The 20528-nt window shown below is 39.2% G+C and overlaps 1 pseudogene; it reads left to right on the top strand.

The window, feature by feature from the left end:
• LOC147442323 (uncharacterized) overlaps positions 1-20528 on the top strand; it is a 53747-nt pseudogene that overhangs the window by 1976 nt on the left and 31243 nt on the right.

The raw sequence follows: 20528 nt of genomic DNA, 5'->3' as shown, positions 1-20528 counted from the left end.
GATGAGATTTGTTGGTGATGTGGTTGATGGATTACTAGGACATAGTTCTAATCTATCTCATTTACACATTGATCATACACATTACATTCAATATCTCAAAACTGTTTTGTCTTCAAATGCAACAAGAATTTTAGAGCTTGAAAACCAAATAACATCTCTAAAACAAGAAAATCACTAGCTTTAGACTTTAAAAGAAACTCCAATAGGATTAAGAGCATGAATAAAATGAATGAGAGATGTAGTAAACTTAACAAAAGGTTCAGACAAAGGAAAAAAGATTAAAGATTACTAGAGAACATGTGACTAGTCTTTTAGGATTTGATATATCCAATGTTCAAGAAAGGGTGAGATTTTTGAATGAGGTAATGAACAAAAGTGATATTTTGAACCTTTTGAAACTTCTTGAAAATCAAACTCACAAGAAATTGGTATTTCAGAATTTACTGAAGGATATGGGTTTACTGGTCCAACCTTCTCAAATGCAAGAAGTTTGTGACACAGTGGGGGTGAGTAGAAGGGGTTACAGGGCCATCTCTAAAACCTGGTTTCAGGTTTTAAAGTATTACAAGATTAAAGCTTTTGGGTTGCCTAGGCCTCACAATGTTGGGAAAGTTAGGACTCTGTTAAATGAAGAAATACCCGAACATTTAGGAGAGTACTATCATATAGAAGGAACGATGCCATATGAAAAACAGAAAAAAAATCTTCTTTTGAGTATAATGTTTTGAATAACACCTGGATGAGTATAAAAAATGTTGAATCTGCTATGGTGAGATACTATAATATGCAAGAAGTAGATTGTGAAGGAAAACTTATATTTGTTATGAAATTGGATGAAGCTCAAATTCAAAAATGACAAAAAATGGAAAGAGTATCCATATCCCTTATGAATAGAGCATTGGACTATATCCAGGGTAAGCTTGATTCCCCATACCACAAAACTCAATTAGAAATGGAGCTTTGGTGGATTGGAGCAGCTCAAATACCAGTAGAAAATCACGATACATTGAAATGGCTCTTTTTTGCAGACCGATATCCCTTCTGTTATACATGACCAAAATGCAAGTGAAAAACTCTGTGTAGATGGCATGTGTGACTTTTTTGTATAATGGCACTTGAGTACCGACCTAAAAGCATTAAAGTGCATGTTTGGTGTATGTGGAGGTGCCAATACCAAGTATCCATGTCTATATTGCATGGCAAGCACTGGAACTGAGGCAAGCTTTTCCATGCATGGGAACCCCCCCATATATCTTTGCCCTTTTAGCAAAATATTTCCTATTATATAGGTTACTTTTGATTTTTCTTTCCTTTTTCACAAAAGTTTTAGCCTTTATTAAATAAATAAGACTTATGCTAATCAATCACGATGTAGCTTAAATAAGTGAGCTTTCTTTGTTGATATCTCTTTTGACCTTAAATATTAAATATATATATTCTAAATTACATTATATATTTTAGTATTTTCTAATATATTTTTCATGTATATATATATTAATCCACCCTACCAAATATTTTATTCACTAGTTTTCATTTTCAAACCTCAACCCCACTTTCAAATTTCAATAATACCTCCATCTAGATGATTGCCAATCTTTTCAAAACTCTAGGTCATGTTTTCATACACATGAAGGAGCTTACACTTCAAGGCAAGAGAGAAGTCCACTCAAAGGGGACCACCAAAAGACTTTTGCAGCCACAAATAATACATTATTTGGCTGAATTTTTTAAGTAGAGAAGAACCCCGAATCTGAAAGAGCGTTCAACATGAAAGATGTAGCTCGTGATCTCAACTTTTAGCTCAATTTTTTTCAAAATTTTTGAAGTTATGAACACGGAGATATGATTTTTGTTGTGGACCCCAGTTTTCTCGTGTAATGGTGACACAGGCCATCCCCAATTTTCTTCCCTCTAGAATGGCTATGGTTCTACAAGTCTTCAAGCATGATTACAAGAGACAAGGCTCTTTTAATGAGTTCTTGGCAAGTCTAGAGTGATTCTATCACCATTTTTGGAAGATCCATCCTCATCAACAATTATCCACCTTTGACAATCTCTCTTGTAAATTTCTTACCTCCCTCTTCTCTCCCTAATAAGCTTATGTCTAGCCAAAGCTAGACTATTGTAAATATCTCCTATCCTCTTCATCCTACCCACATTCTCTCATCTTCTCTCTCTATTGACTCTGGTATTTTAAATAATGAGGAGACAAGATGGGAGCCACAGTCACATGCACCCCATTTTTCTAGTCACCAAAGTGGGACACTCACCTCAAATAGAAATATTGCTAAATCCTCTCCTCCTTCCCTATATAAGGAGGCCATGAGAGCTCGCTTGAAAAAAAACACACACACACACCTATCCATACACACTCTTGTGCTACATGCTTGTAGCATGAACCCTAATCACATAATCACAACACCATCATCATCACCATCACCATGCACAAAAGATGAGAACCACACCTCCACACCACTTGTAATTAAGGGTTGAAGGCACAATTTCAAGAAGAAGAAGGGTGGACACACTCATGATATTCCTCGCCATCAACTCCCATCTCTCCATTATGCCTCCTACGATCTTGTTCCCTTCTCATTTTCCTGCCATACGCTACCTATTGTATTCATCTTTTGCAAGCAATCAACACACTCCATCTTGGTGCCATACTTTGTGTCGCTTTGGATACATCTCATTGTGAGTATGGTATATGCTTGTTCCTTGCCATTTTTTTTTCTGCTTATGTTAAGGTGTGCGGATTCGCCACCACACACACACTCTCTCTCTCCCTCTCATATTCCTATCATCTTGCTACTTCCATCTTGAGGTGTGCGGATTCGTCACCTCTTGTATGAGAAATGAGCATACTTGCATGTATCCCTGACCTCGTTATCTTCCTTACTACATGCACGAGTAGCGAGCCCATTATCACTCACTCACCACTCCTCTCACCTTATTCTCTGACCACCCCATTCCACATTTGGACGTGGATCTTGAAATTGTTTTCCATGGCATGTTTCATTGTGTATATGTATGCGTCCTAGCTGCATATCTTGCTAGGTGGTGCCCCTATTGTGTATTTCCCATGATGAGGCCATTGTGCATAGTCATGGTGTAGAGGCCACCGGGTCTATTTTTTCATTTCCGCCTCTCAGAACAAAAGGATAGCTTACAGAACATGAGGTTGGAAAACCACCATCGAGAAATAGTGTGAACGTCATCGACTACCCATCGTCTTCTATGAGTTGGGATCCAAATCTAACAATAGATTTAAAAAATGTACATATATGTACAATGCATGCAGAGATTAGAATCTTGGACAAATTGCTTCGACTCCATCTTGATTATGCATATTCTATTAAGCCAAGTAAACTTGCAAACGAGTGCATAGAAAAATGCGAGGCTTTGCTCTCTCAAATGGGTTTTCATGGTGGTCAAGTGCATCGAAAAAAAGATCCTACTCTTTCAAAAGGAATGGGTGATGTTTTGCAAGATGTTTCAATGGGTGGGGTAAAAGCCAAAAGATTTTTTAGTAACCACGATAACAAACAAGTTGATGCTATGTGGAACTACTGGAAGGATCTTTGTGTAATAACAACCAATGTCAAAAGTAGACCAGATGTAGCCAACAAACGCATGGAAGTGTGGAAGAAGCTCGATAATTTTTTGAAAGTTTTGAAACAACAAGCTAGCTCTACTACTTATGCAGATGACATTAAAAAGACAATAAAGCTTTAAATAACTGCTATTATAGATGCTTGGGGAGAAAAAGACATCACATATTACTTGGTGAGTATTCAATTCCTTTCTAAAGTCTGGATAGTAATTTACATTGCATCCTATTGAGTTCAATTAACTTTTTTTAAAATTTTTAGCATATTCTATACCTGCATGGACCATATTTTGCGAAACAAGGACCCCTTGCAACATGGAATACGCAGGGGATGGAAAAATCTCACTATCAAGCGAGGACTTGTTTTTTCAAATGTACGAGAAAGTGAGGGGGACAAAGAAGGAGCAATGCACTAAAGAAATTATTCAATTGGTTCTATAGGAGGCAATTACAACGGATGAGATCAAACAGCCATGTTGCTCAACCACAGATGGAGATTAATGCTTCACTTTGAAACTTTGTACCAAATCTTTCTAAAGAGATTTAAATTCAAATAAGATATTTTGGTGCAAAAAATTGTCAAATTTACATCAGTTTTTGATTTTTTTCATATCTCTAGGCATGTCACCCCTATATCTCAAAAACTTTCTTCTTTTATAGCCCCCAAGAAGGTTGACATTTGTCTCCTTAGCTGCTGCTGCATAGCTAGAGTAGCAAAGAAAGTATCTTGCTCTTGAGGCATTGAATCCTGTAGCATATCCAAATATTCTAAGTGCTGTAGCTCTCTCACGTAGCATGATCTTGTTTGCATTGATTTGAAGGGGAGTGTACCCTAAAAACCATGACAATATCTTCAGGGCAAATATTGGCAACTCAGGATCTTTAGAATACTGCATGTGAAAAGCAAAGAAGGTGACACTATCCAATGTAGGCATGTAGTGCATGAGAGAGGAGGCATCCCTTCTTGAAGTGCCTTCTATTGCTTTCTCTCTTGAGCCTTTAGCTCTCCCAAGAAAATTGTCTTTGTCAAGGAGTTCAATCTGCAAAACAATACATAACATGAGTAATTAAAATAAACTTGAAAAAAAAGAAAGATTTCAGAAGGGAGATCAAGGTGAAACTAAATCTACTTTTTGCAATTAACTCATCCTCGGCAATGACTTTTTCTTGAAGGAGATTGCATGATCCAGTCATCTTTCTTATGTCAACTTCCTTTCCAATTTTTTTGAGCTTAAAGTCTTTGCCAAAATATTGGATGTCAAGATCAACAAGTCTCTTCTCAAAATCCTCATCTTTGAGGGAAGGTTTCTCCTCTTCCACACTTCTCATGCATAGAGCAAGTGCATCAGGTGTTGGAGCTATATATGGCTCACTCTACTGAACTTGGTCTCACCTATATATTTGTATCTTGTCCTCAATATGAATCAGTCTTTGGGAGCGTATATGGTGTGTCACTTGTCTTGTCTCTCTCTCTTTCTCTCTACATCTCAACATGGTATCAGAGCGGTAACGATCACGCGCAGATTCAATTCATGGTGACAACAGTATGTGTATGCGATTCGCATGTAAGATTAAAAATTGTTACAAATTTTATTTTTGAGCGTTGATTCTTGTTAACTGTGGTTGTTTTGTGTTAAGAAGAATATGATTAGTGTTTTATGTGGCGTTTACTTATAATCAATCTAATCGTTGATTACGTTTTCTTGTTAATGACACCCTGAACTTCATCTCAATTTTTCTTGCTGTTCTGCTCAAAATTTGGAGAAACGGGAAAAGCGCAATGGAGCATAGCACAATGGCACTTTTCATCCAAAAATTGTTCGTCTCCTCGAGCTCTTCGATTTGAGTTCTAGGTTTGCGTCAATCGGAGTTCGCAGCAGAAAGTTATGCTGTTTTTACTGCAATAGAGCTTGACGCAGCTTTCTTCGTCCTACTTCTTCGTGAAGCGTCCGCGATCGTTTTTCTTATTTTGACGTTAACTTTTTCGAGAAGATTTAGCTTTTTTCTATTCGTATTGTGGCCATCAATCTTGTGTCTCACGCCACTCTATTTTGAGGACTCGTTTATTATTAACGTCTCCTTTACCCTGTCTTTTTTGGGTGACGTCTCTCACATCTTTGGACGTTCCTTGAGCATCCTTCTTATGTTTATCGTTGACAGAATGCAATACTCATATCTCTCTCATTCTCAATTGCGGACTTCACCATATATGGTGTGTAGATTCTGCGATCTTATCTTATACGTCTTCTCGCAACAAGATATGGCTATGAATATTCTTGTCAACGGCTTTCCTTCTGGCCAACATTCTGTTCCTCCTTTCCAAGGTCAAGGATTTCCAGGCTGGAAAGCAAAGATGTTGTTAATTCTTGAAGGCGATGAACTCTCTGATGTTGTTCTTGGAAATCGTGTTTGTCCGCCTCAGCCTGTTGATACGGATAATGATAACGTGCTTATCACTGAAGGACCTATATTTGAAGATTAGAATGTTTCCTATACGGATTGGCAACGACGTGATAAAGCAGCTCGTCGGTATATTCTTTCTGCTCTTACTGATTCCCTTTTGCTTGATATGTATGAACTACCTACTTCCCATGACGTATGGAAGTACCTTATTGCAAACTTTCAGAAGAAATCTGTTACAGAAATACTTTATTTGAGAGGGTTGCTTAACAATTTACAATATGAAGTTGGTACTACCATGACGGGACATATTGAGTCTTTCAAATCTATTATTAATCAACTTGTTGCTGTCGGTGATCCTGTTCCACAAAAGCAACTGATTACACTTCTCCTTGATACGGTGAAGGACTCTTCTTATGATAACATTGTTACTATTCTCTCTAATAAAGATGGTCTTGATTTCGACCAAGCTTGCATGTCTTTAATTGAATACTCTCAACGTCAAGAACGTCGGAATGCTGGTCACGATACAGCTATGATTTCACAAGAGGAGACTAAGTCACAACAGATGGAAACCGCAGAGGTGGCCGTCGCGGTAATATTTTCTCTCGTCTCAAATTTCCTAATAAGCAATGTTCTTACTGCAACAAAAATGGCCATACTGAAGATGATTGTTGGGCACGTCAATATGATGAAGAACACAATATTACCACAAAACAACCACGTTTATCTAGAGACTCTTCTTCTTCTTCTTGTGAATATTGTGGACGATCTGATCATTCCACTCGTATGTGCTATAAGCGTCGATTCGACACAGATCGGAATAGAGCATATGCTACTGAACATCGAAACAACATTGTACCAGAAACAAGCTGCATCCTATGTTCAGTTGCTCCAGACAGAATACTTCATGTACGTGATGGATCACTTTTTATTGTCGATTCTGGTGCTACAGGAAATATGACATATCAGTCTAAGTGGCTCCATAACTATCATCCACTACCAGTTCAACGTGTTGTTTATCTTGCTGATGATACTACTTGTCAAGTAAAGGGTATTGGAGACTTATATCTTGGTACCTTATCTTCTTCCACTCAAATTTTGCAAGGAGTATTACATGTACCAGATCTTCAACGTAATCTTCTTTTAGTTGCTAGACTTGTTGATCTTGGTCTGTTTGTTGAATTTGATTATACCAAATGCCGAATTGAGAAATATGGACAGACTATAGCCACTGCTCCTCGAAACGGTAATTTATTTGAACTCTCTCTCAACGATGCTGTAGCAAATATTGTCACTGCTCCAGGTGATCATGATTGCAAAGTATGGCATCACCGTTTTGTTCATGCTGATTTCTCAAAACTCCTTGATCTTCAACGTCGTGATCTTGTTCATGGCATGGATCTTAAAGCCCATCCCCATATGGGAATATGTGAATTTTGTGCTCTTGGGAAACACAATCGTAAACCCTTTCCTCTTTCAAATGCAACTCATTCTCATGACATCTTGGATCTTGTTCATACTGATATATGTGGACCTCTACCTTCTTCGAGATCACAATATCGCTACTTCATTACTTTCATTGATGATTTCTCAAGGTATACGACTGTATTTCTACTTAGACAAAAATCTGAAGCCTTATCTATTTTCAAACAATTCCACAAGACTGCGGAACTTCAAACTGGTCGTCGCCTTAAGAAGCTTCGTAGTGACAATGGAGGCGAATATGTTTCTCGAGAGTTTGTGAGTTATTGTGCTTACACAGGAATTCATCATGAACACACTATTCCATATTTGCCTCAACAAAATGGTGTTGCTGAACGAAAGAATCGCACTATTCTCAATGCTATAAGATGTATGCTGATTCATTCTGGCTTATCTCGTGTTTTCTGGGCTGAAGCTACTTTGACAGCAACATTTATTCAGAATCATCTTCCTACTACTGCACCCTCTGGTAAGATACCCATCACAGCATGGACAGGTGACATTCCTTCTGTATCTCATTTTCGAACCTTTGGATGTATTGCTTATATTCATGTTCCCAAAGAAACACGAACAAAGCTTGATGCTCTTGGTCTTAAAGTTATTTTTATTGGATATTCTGACACTTCCAAAGGCTACAAATTCTATGACCCTTCCTCCAAGAAAGTAATTGTGAATCGTGATGCTACTTTTAACGAACAGCTTATGGGAGGCTCATGGTCCATGGATGATTCTGATGATACTAAATCATTGCTTCAGGCTTTTCCATTTCTTTCAGAAGATGAAACTCTTCCTATAGAGCAACTTTCCTCCTCACAACCATCCATTCCAAATGTTGCCAATGATGATATTGATATTTTTGTTGATCTGCCTATTGATTTTGAACATGGCTCATGTCATGTTTATGATGACGATATTGCTGATAATGCTTTTTCTACTTCTGAAGATCCCGTTACTTATGATGAAGCTATCTCTTCACCACAAAAGGATCAATGGCAAGAGGCTATGGAAGCAGAGTACGATTCTCTTATCTCTAAAGGTACATGGATACTAACTGAATTACCTCCTGGTCGTACAACTATTAAATGTAAGTGGGTGTATAAAACAAAAGTAAAAGCAGATGGATCTTTTGACAAGTTCAAGGCGCGTTTAGTTGCAAAAGGTTACTCCCAAGTAGCTGGTGTAGATTATCAAGAGACTTTTTCACCAGTTGTTCGCATTACAAGTGTTCGAGTTTTATTGGCATTTGCTGTTCAATTTGATTTAGAAGCTCATCAAATGGATGTGCGAACTGCTTTTCTTAATGGTGACTTGGAAGAGGAAATTTATATGGAACAACCAAAAGGGTTTGTTATTCCAGGTAAAGAAGACCTTGTTGCTCAACTCCATAAGGCACTATATGGTCTCAAACAAGCTTCGCGAGCCTGGTATACAAAATTTGATCTTTTTCTCACCTCTAAAGGATTCATCTCTTGCTCGTCAGACCCCAACTTATACATAAAACACCAAGGTAGCAGTTTTGTGATTCTTGCTCTTTATGTGGATGATACCGTCCTTGTTTCCAATGATTTGGGATTTCTTCAGCAAGTGAAAAATTTATTGTCTTCAACATTCAATATGGTGGATCTTGGAGAGATTCACTCTTGTCTTGGCATTCAAATCCAACGGAACCGTACAAAAGGTATTTTATTCCTTCGACAGTCAAAGTTTATTGCAGATACTATTCAAAAATTTGGTATGGAATCTGCACATTCAGCCAACACACCTTGTCTTGCGAGCTCTACAAAGAATACTTCTGACAATGGCGGTCAACTTGTCACAAATCAACCTTATGCTAACTTGATTGGATGTCTTCAGTTTGTTGGCATGAACACTCGTCCTCATATTCTGTTTGCTGCTAACTATCTTGGACAACATCTTGCATGTCCTTCTCTTAAGCATTGGTCTGCTGCAAAGCGTGTATTGAAATACTTGAAAGGCACTACAGATTTTGGTTTAGTCTATCGACGACAACTCACATCGGATTCTATGCAATCTCTTTCTCTTTTGGGTTACACAGATGCAGATTGGGCAAGCTCACATTTATCTATGCGATCTACTAGTGGAAATTGCTTCTTTATAAATGGTTGTCTTGTTTCTTGGACCAGCAAGAAACAACGTTGTGTTGCAGTTTCTACGACTGAGTCAGAATATGTTGCGGCATCACTTGCAGCTCGTGAGTTGATTTGGCTTCGACAAATGCTGGTTGATATTGGTCACTCTCCTCTTTCTAGCACACCCTTGCGGTGTGACAACCAAAGTGCTATTTGTCTTGCAAAAGACTATGTTCAACATAATAAGTCAAAGCACATTGCTATCCATTATCATTATGTCAGGTATGAAGTACGCAAGGGAACCATTATGGTTGAACACTGTCCAAGTGACCAGATGATTGCAGACATTTTGACCAAAGGCCTCAATGAGTCACGTTTCATCCTCTTGCGCTCGGAGCTTGGAGTTGCTTCGGCCTCACTCTTTCTAGATTAGCTTCTTTTCTATTGTAATAGCTTTGTACATATGACATTGTAATCTTTTAGGTACCATGCACTATGCACACTCCACATTTGCACCTTGTGATATCTAAGTCACTTGAATATTTGTACATAGATGCACAATTCACTTTCACATCATCACCACTGGTTCATATTTCACATTATATAGGGGCTTGGGTTTTTCCCTTGAACTCCCCAAGGGTTTTTTCATCCAAAGCTAGAGACCTTTGTTTGAGTGGGGGTGTTGGAGCTATATATGGCTCACTCTACCGAACTTGGTCTCACCTATATATTTGTATCTTGTCCTCAATATGAATCAATCTTTGGGAGCGTATATGGTGTGTCTCTTGTCTCGTCTCTCTCTCTTTCTCTCTACATCTCAACATCAGGAGCAAGAAGAAAATATTTATTGGATTTCTGAAGATCAAGTGCCAAAAACTACTCTTTTAACTCTTCTTCTGTGTCAATAAAATATTTGGCCACCTCAAAAGCTTCAAAAATGGTTGCAATACAATAGTCCTCCCTCATATTAAGTAGACATAGGATATGATGGAGAGGGATATACTCTTTTCATTGATATAGAAGTAGGGAAGGTTTGGAATAGTAAGGGAAGCCTCAGACACCTCTACCTCATCTGTTGGCTCATCAATGAAAGTACTAGCTCTAAATTGAGCCACATCAAAATTTGCACTCTCCTGCTTCTCAACTGCAACATCAATTTCCTCCTCTTCTATAATTTCACTTTTATCAAGCTACAAAACTGTGGAAACTGTTTAATTTTTTACCTCTTCATCTGTATCTTTCACTTCATCAGCTTTGCCTTGCATGTCAACTTTAGGGAACAAAAAGAAAAGAAAGGCAACTTCTTTTTGAACAAGGGTGCAAGGCTTTGAATGTAAATTGACAAGAAATGGTAGGTGGAAACAAAGGAAGACTTCTTAGAAAATCTTCCAAACCTCCTTGTTACTTTGCCTTTCTCAATTGAGTTGGTAGTAAATTCCGTTAGATGGAAATAAATCTTGCCATCTAAAACCAAACACTTGCCTTCAATAGCCTCTTCAAACTCTTTGAATTCTTCTAAAACAAAAATTCGTTCAAATTGTCTAGCAAGACTGCAAGATCAAACAAAGGGTTGAATATTTCATATGCTTTGGTGTACACTTCCATGTCACCACTATCCATCACAGCAACCAAGAGCTTCTCACTTGGACTATCCTCTTAAATCTCCTCCCGACCTTCGTTCATGGTATGGTTGAAAAAAAACCAAATCGGTGAAGCTAGCTAGGCACAAGGTGAAGGTCGACAAGCATGCACCAAAGTGATGGAGAGAGCAGTCCAAACCAAGTGATAGGGGTACGTTACACAACGTGCAAAGTCTTCCAGTCGCGTTGTGTGAGATCTATCTACTGGAGCCCAACAGAAGCGCGAACCAAGCGATAGAGGCCCCACCCAGAGTTTGCAAACGGGTACCCTCATGTCATGCGGGACGAAGAGACCTTGAGAGAACAAAGCGATGTGTAGAGTGGAGAGAGAAGTAAAACAAAGAAATTTTCACGTCGTGTTGGACCAATAAAATCACAACACCAACAAAAGTCGAGATCAAGCTTTATATAAGGTGCCAAAAATAATCGTTATGGACATGTGTCATCCATGCACACATGCCACGTGGCATGCTTCCAATGGTCGTCGTACGGATGGTCAGTTGTATAAAAAGCTCTCTCATGTGCTCATTTTTCACCTTCTGGGGCCCCAAACCACACATTCGCATCGTGTTGTACCTTCTAAACGACCCGCACATCCCCTTTTGGCTAGTCTTATCTCTTTCCTTAGGCATATTTCGATCGACCCCCACAACCCCTCCTCGCCCAATTTTTTGCACTTCCAGAGTGCTTCTTATTCCTATCCTATACGATGCGATACGAACAAGTTCTAGATTGTGGGTGACCCAGCTACCCCATTGTGCGAGTTCCTTGCCAAGGTCAACAGGTTCACATACGACGCGATACAGACAAGTTCTAGACTATGGGTGACCCAACTATCATGTCGTACGGGTGTCCTTCCATGATTCATTGCCAAGATCAACAGCTTCACATACGGCGCAATACAGACAAGTTCTAGACTTTGGGTGACCCGGCTATCGCGTCGTGCGGGTGTCCTTCCATGATTCCTTGCCAAGATCATTAGCTTCACATACGACGCGATACGAAAAACTTCTAGACTGTGGGTGACCGAGCTATCGCGTCGTGCGGTGTTTGGTACTTTTTGACCCAAATGACGAGGATGAAACAGACTACAAGAAAAGTCTACCAAGCCCCAAAAGATCCAGAGAAAGATGATTTAGAGAAAGAAGATCCAAAGAAACCACCTCCACAACCTCGTCAGAGGCCCACTGCTTGAAAAAGGTTGAATTATCAAGTCAAATCTTTAAGAGAAATAAGAAAAGCACAAAAGTCTACTTGTCTACTGATTCCAAAGCTACCTTTCATGAGAGTTGTCAAAGAGACATCAGATAGACTTGTGAGCATGATGAATATCAAAACTTTTGTCTCAATAAGGTGGCAATCTCAAGCTTTGATGTGCCTTCAGGAAGCTACTAAGGATTTTCTCATAGACTTTATGAATGATAGCTACATTGCACCTGCATTTTCTCACAGGGTCACAATTATGAGAAAAGATTTTGTGCTTGTGTCAAGGCTGAGGTAGAAGCTTGATAAGGCTCTTGAGCTTATTCCTAGTGAGGATCTTAAAGCCTTCCAGGGAGTAGAAAGATTCAAGGGTTGTCATTGAGGATGTTACACATGAGTATGAGACAAGAAAGCCCCAGGATATCAAAGCAGGAAAGGAGGTTGAGAGGGAGCAACACATGATATCAGAGGATGCTATCCTTAAAGAGCAAGCAAAAATTTTAAGAGATTCCAACTCTCTGCTTTATGAAAAAGTTACAGGCCAAATGGTGGTGGATGTCTCCTTGTTTAAAGATGATGAGGTGTACTTGGATATATTCCCTCAAGACACAAGTATGCTTGTAAACCCCAACATTGAGCTTGATGACAGTGTGCTCTTTATCTGTCTCAGGTATGTGTTGCCTCTTTGCTAATCATTAGTGCATGTGCAGGCACAAGGGCCTCATTGGGGGGTGTGTTTTTTTTTAAGGTGTCTTATGAGGGATCTTCCAGAGGCTATAGCTATGCAAATTTCCATACTTGACCCTCTAGTGACACAGTGCCTTTTTAACAAGCAAGGAAACCTTTCAAGTTTTTTTAGAGATTTTAACATGCTGACCTGCAATTACATAATATACCCCTATGTTGAAGGGTAAATCTTAACTCCTAACATGTTATTTTTAACATTTTGTGGTATTCCTAGCTAATTGTTATTTTTTGTAGAGGAAATTGGAGTCTTATTATCTTCAATCTTTTGGAGAAAGATATTATATTTATGAATTCATTGTCAAATATCCATGGGAGAAGTAAACTGTAAGTATGAAGTATGATCTATGCTTGATGGCCCATTGTTTTTGATTAGTAGCTTTTTGATTGATGTCTTCTTGTAGTGCTGCCAAACTTATTGTTGGTCACGTGAGTACCACAAATAAGAATTACAATATAGAAGGTTTCAAGCACTACAATCAAAAAGTTCCTTTACAAACAGACTCAACATCTTGTGGATGGAGGGTGCTTGCCAATGCATGGAGATATCTTGAGTCAAGGTGCAAGATGACTACACTCACTATAAGTGTGTGGCTCATATGCCATTGATTTATTTTAATTTCTTAACTATGTATGTATGTACTCATGTCCTTTAATTCCTTTTTCTATTTGTTTCAGTTGCATGACTATCTAGAGTCTTGGGTCACGTGGGTGAGAGAGAAGGCTGTTTCTATGGTTTTGGAAAGATCAATAAACCCAAATGATCCAGAATCTCCTTTGCCACCAAAGAAAGGTAGATCCACCAAGGGTTTGGATGCAAAGAAAATGGATCACAAGAAGAAAAGTCCTGCAAAGAAGATCCATATAAAGCTTACTCAAAAGTATACATATGCGGCGAGCGATATGAAGCGAAAGACTATGTGGTGATCACTTTAAGCATAAATACTAATTTAGGACATCAAAATAAAGCAAGGGGTGTATGCAAGATCACATGTTTCTTGTCAAGCACAACAGGGGCATTGAGTTGTTCTTGATTGGGGATTTTATAAATGGAGGCAATGGAATAGATGCTGTTCAACTTGATAAGGTCACTCGAATGAGAGTGATCAATGATGTGGATTTTTCTCACAAAAAGAAGTGCCTTTTACCAACATGTGCCATACTACACAAGTGATTCTTTCTACCCTTGCGCAATACCCAAAACAAGGTGATATATGAAATGAGTGACACCATTTTTTGAACTTGGTTTCTACAACCTAGCAAGGTTGGATGTGCACGACCATGGATGGAAATAGGGGATGTAGTATTGGTTGTAAGCAGCTCCTCCATGTCTACTCCATATTTCAAGTTTGTTGTCGTGTTCAATATAAATACAGAACAAAAAGCAGCTGAGATAGGGTTTTTGAGGAGAGATCCAACCACATATTATTGGAATGTTCAAGGAGAAAGTAAGTGGCAGGATTTGGAAACATGTTTGGAGGTGCTTCATGGATGGTCTCTAATTCAAAATGCCAATGATGCAAATTCCATGCCTACTTGTTTTAAGAAAGGAATAAGAAATTCTTCATAGGGTCACTCATTGGAGTGCTTAGTTTTTCAACCTTTAAAGACTTTGTCACTTTAGAAACCTCAGTTCAATGAGTAATTTTTGTAGATAGCAATTGGATACTCATTTTGGTGAAAATGGCCCCAAAGCGACCCACATTTTTTGTGACTTGTGTTTCTTATGTTATGGTTATAATGGGGAGCCATTTCTTGAAGCATAAAATTAAGTAGCCATACTTATCGCTTTGGTGTCACATGAGCCTTTTGATTGTAATATAGCACCAAAATTCCATGTGTAGTATACCATTCCCTCTTCCCCCCCATCCCCCCCCGCTCTCTCTCTCTCTCTCTCTCTCTCTCTCTCTCTCTCTCTCTCTCTCTCTCTCTCTCTCTCTCTCTCTCTCTCGTAACTAGAGGGAGAGAGAGAGAGAGGGAGAGAGAGAGATTTGTGCTCACCTAAAAGTAGAAAAGATTTGAAGCTATGAAAAGTAAACAAAGAAGAGAGATATATGTCATTATTTCTTGTGGTAATTATTTTAGAATTTAAAAACACAAGCCATGAAGACTAGATCATGCAAGACTTGAATTTGGTGTTTTTAAGCCCCAAACATTATTATCTCTCTACATTGCCCACCCGTATGAAGGAGAGACACCCCAACAGCGTCGCACACCCTATGGTGGCCATAGGAGGTCATGTTGAATCTCTCTACCACATCATCAAGCAATGTGAAGATGACTTAAATCATGCCGACATACTCTCTATTCACATGTTGAGTTAGAAGCCCTTTTGACATGGTGTCCTCAAGAAGTTGAGAGATTTGTGCATGTGTCAAGCCCTTTCCAAAGTTACAATATGGTGGTGGAGTATATCTTGAGAAGCACATATGCATTGGAATTGGTATAAAGAGAGACATCATTCCACGGAGAAACCACAGTGGAAGGAGCAGCCGCCACCTTAAACATCCACCTTGGAAGGAGAAAAAAATCATGCTCTTGACCTCCAATATGGGTGCTGGTATTTTCATAGGTTGTAGTTACACACAATCCTCATAAAAAAAAATTAGATGGTGAGAAAAATATCTATTGTGAAAGATAATTGCTTATAATTATTTAAGTGGGGCTCAAATAAGAGTGTCAAATTTTTACATATGAAAATATTTGATGAAAATATATGAAGGTTATGAATGTTTGAAAATTTTTCACACTGTTTATATTTGTATTAAGAAATTACCCTTGAAATGCTACTGGAAGGTAAGAAAATATACTCATTGCAAAAAAAACACTTGGACTTGCTTAATGTATAAATATTTACACATAAGAAAGTTACAAACTTTACCTACAAATTCTTTTTTCATTGCTATAAAAAAGTATATGTAATTTTTTCACTGTAAAAAAAGAGATGTAGAAAAATTTCATGTGTAAAAACCACAATATTTACATTCAAATGGCAAATTTTTGAGTCTAAAAAATGTTTTTCACACTCTAGAGTGAGAAAAGTGATATTTACACTCAATTTTCATAGGTGTAAAAATGTCTAAAACTTGTAGTGTAATTGTGTTCACGCAGACTTGACGTGCTTCACAGCTTCCAATTTACACACGCTCTTATCATATTGCAAATAAAATTTTGTAATTAGCCCTAGCTTCTAAGCCCACCCTCTCCTACTTTAAAGATGCTTTGGGAATGCATTGTCACATGCTTCCACAACTAACATAGAGTAATGGCCTTCAGTGCCTTCTGTGTCGAGCTATTAATCCTTCCCTTCGTGTCTACTAGTCCAGAGCATTATCTAACACGGGGTCATTAAGACCCAGGGACGGTGGGATCAACGGTCGCAGATGGGCTGCGAAGAACTTGAGGAGAACAGACTCAAGAGAAAATTGTTAGCGCAGTGACAAGAGTGATTGGATTTGGTGAGAATATGGTGTCTCATTGAAACACTCTAAAGATTAGTTTAAGACACTAAGCTAGGAGAGAAACCTACATATATATGCTAGGTAGGAGGCTAATTGATTTGATGTCCAACTTTCAAAAGTACACAACACCTAGCATCCATGTCAGCCTAATCTTTTGAAGCATATTGTTGTATTCCAATAGTCCTTGAGTCACAATCTCTTCATAAATTGATTTTCTTTCCCACATCAATATATAATTAGCACTAGTATGGCCGGCTGCATTCAGTGGCCTCTCTCTCTCTCTCTCTCTCTCTCTCTCTCTCTCTCTCTCTCTCTCTCTCTCTCTCTCTCTCTCTCTCTCTCTCTCTCTCTCTCTCTCTGTTCAGGTCACAAAAAGCACAATATTTCCCTCTCACTCATGAAGGATAACCTCGATATATTGATGTAGATAGATACAACGTCAAACCTATAGGTTGTACTATAAACACCCAAGCCCCCCTATTCTATAGGTGAATATGAAGGCACCTCCGTGCTCTTAGCCTCCTGCACACCATGTCGACAACCATTGATTGGATGTAGCTATAGGCTATCAAACCCCCACGAGCTAGGCCCTCGTTAATGGGCAATCCTACATCTTGCCGGGTGATCCAATTCTGGTCATTGTCATCATCACCTACAAAATGACATCGAAGTATTGTAGGTTGATCATACAAAAGAAACCACTTTTGGATCCGAAAACTTATTGAGAGCCGCTGAAGTAGATTTCCCAAAAGCTGCCGGCTTTTGAGGTGGCCTCACTGCCAAGCCTTCTTCAAGCTTCGCGGCTACACACACAAGAATGGAGCCTGCCGCTCGTTAAGGAAGAATCAGATGCCACCACTCATGACTCATGAGATATCGTCCCGAAGCCTAGTGATTAGACGTCATGATTGGAACAATAATTTCATATTGAATGACCAAAAAGATTTCTCTCACCCCCTTCATCATGTGTAGAGAGATACAACGTCGAACCTGTAGTTTGTACCTATAACACCCAAGTCTCCCTATTGTATAAGCGAAGATGAAGGAACCTCCTTTCCACAACCCCATATACTGAGCACATAGCTCAAGAGAGCAAGAAACCGAGCAGTTGCGTCATGCAAGTTGAGGTCCTACATAGTTTTTCCAAAGTGCTACACCCATCCATGCCAACACATGCGTGCACAGACACACACTCACAAAGATGCAATGCACCGTGCTGCCAATAGGAGGTGAAAATCTCCTAGGCAATGTTAGAGAGTGTCTCAGCTTACAATTGTGCCCCTTGGAAATTCAAAAATACTGGTTGTTGAGAGGAAGAGTAAATAGTTTAAAAAACGCATAGGGAAGGTGTAAAATAGCAAAATTTGGGACAAAATTTCCTCACTACGTTTAGCATAGTTCAAAGGATAGCTCACATTTCCACTTATTAAACATAGGTTGCACTGCAAAGGTAGGCCACATTCTCAAAAGGTTGCCTACACAGCACCATTACTAAGTTTTCTTAGAGATACAATGTTTCCCAATCGGCCACTACTTGTTGTTTTTGCCACTGCGACCATTAGCCATTGTTGCTCATCGATCATAGGCAAGGGCAGCTTCTTTTACTATGTCCAATGTGCCCAACCATAGGCCAGGCTTGTTTGAAGGATATTTCGGCTACCCCCTTGACCCCATGCCTCTACCTCACAGCCCTAAAGAGCTTCGTGGATGCAACTTGCATCATTAAGAACCCATTGGAGCTAACACTGTGAGCCCTGATTGTTCTTGCCACTGATTGTCCTTGCCAACGAATAGGAGCATGGGCTGAAGGAGAATGGATTAATCCTAATGGAGGATGAAAATACCTAATGGGTGTTAGTTTTGACGGGCATTGGACAGTACTTGGATATTGTGAGAAGAGACCCTCATCGAGCGATGCATGCCATTAACCATCCTTGCATAGTTGCTGCATGCTATTGTATGTTGTTGTTCATGAAGCCACCCATTGTTACCTTTTGCACGTTGCTGTATAGCACTCCACCTGCCCTATCTATATAGCTACTAAGGGTGCTTCCCTCTGCTAGACCCACTCACTACCTCCCACTTTCACCTCGTAGGCTCCTTATCTTCCTGTCGTTGGCTATGAGCTGCTATTGGAGCTGCCCTATGATACAATAGTCCATGTGGCTCATACTTGCCATTAGCCAAGACCACCCCTTCCACCTTGCAGGCCTTTTCCCCTCGTGATGATGCCTTCCGCCTAATTTGCCTCTTGCCAACGACAAGTATCCACCCCCATGACGACCCTTGCATCCTGCAGGTTTCTTGCATGGCATGCCATGGCACCCGCCTTGTGTAATGGAATTGATATTTTGTTATTTACTGCAGCTGATAGGTGAAAAATGCATATCTTCTCTATGGAATGTAGATAGGATAGCAGATTCATTATCGTTGTATATTAAAGAGCTCTTTGTGATCTATAGTCACTTTATGTCTGGGTGGAAAATGTGTATTCATTTTTTAGCATTCAAAAATCTATAAGTAAATACGTGCAAGAGGAAAATTCTCTCTCTTGCACGGGGGGAGATTGCACCCATTGTCTATGTTACTCTTTTTTCTCTCCTCTCTTCTCTCTCGCCGTACCGATGTAGCACTCCTCTCTCAGAGGTGCATTTTCATGCGCTCTTATGCTCTATCTTGCTCTCTATCTCTCTCTGTTTGTGTATAAGTTGTATTATGCATTGTGCGATTGGTCAGGTATGCAGATTCGTTTGTTTATGGTTAGTAGTGTGCTATTTGGGACATTTTGCAGGGCCACCTCATCTCCATTTGTAGCAGTGGTATCAGAGCGTAGGATATGCTCCAAAGATTAAAGATCTTGATCATCAACAACTAAGTAGTGCATTTTTGTAAATGGAATTTTTTTCTCTTCTACTTGCACATTCCTTTAATTGATTAGACTTGTCAAAATTAGTATTAATTATTACTGAACAACTCATAGCTCTTGTTTGATTGGATAATCCTTGAAAACAAGTGTACCTATTTTAATGCAGCATCAGAGGTCTTAGATGTTTAAGGGTATTTATGTCATAGCAATGTTAGATTGCAAAGTGGATTACACTAAGTATATAGAGATACATAAATTAAAAGAGAATGTATCTCCACATGATCAAGTCCTATGAACAAATTATATTAGAAGAAGAAGAAGTACCAGTAGAAAAGCTTTAATGTAGTAAAGTACTCCCATGGAGATCTTTAAGATCTAGGAGACCGAACTCTTAAAGTTATACATACCATATACCAACTATCTTATAATCTTAGTGAGGAATTCAAGAGACTTCTAGGCATCCAAGACGCTTCAAATGCCTATAGATCGAGTGGTTTGGAACCCAAAAGCTAGTAGTAGAGAAGACACCCTTTTACCATGTGGAAAAGGTGCCCAAAGAAATTATTTTTTTATTCTTATCTAAAGTGAAATGGATCCTGCACACCTTGAATTACCTCTCCCACATGTCATCCAATAGCGGCATCAAGACACAAGAGCATGCTCGCAATAGTTCAGTTGGTGCAGTAGAACGTGACAGATTCAACAATAAGTGCCACATGATGTGGCAAATGCTATGGGAATAACATGGTGCAAAAGGTGGGGCTATAGTTGAAAGTCACACAAGATGGAAGAATGGCTGCTAGCACCTACTACAACAATTATTCACCCTTAGCCAATTTTCATTGGTAGTCATATTATCAGGGTTTGGCAATTACGATTGTAGCCGCACCTGAACTTCCACACGTCACACAACTGCACTTGATGACTGTTGCACATGCACCAATACCACCAAAATCCCTTTTTGACTAGATAAAGTGGGGATGGCATCAAATAATTATTGCATGTAGTTGTCCACCATAGGAAATCGAG

Source organism: Adiantum capillus-veneris, chromosome 14 (assembly GCF_014529385.1).
Source record: "Adiantum capillus-veneris isolate H3 chromosome 14, ASM1452938v2, whole genome shotgun sequence".
NCBI classification, from domain to species: Eukaryota; Viridiplantae; Streptophyta; class Polypodiopsida; order Polypodiales; family Pteridaceae; genus Adiantum; species Adiantum capillus-veneris.
The sequence above is the reverse complement of the archived record's forward strand: the minus strand, read 5'-3'. Positions and strand labels throughout refer to the sequence as shown.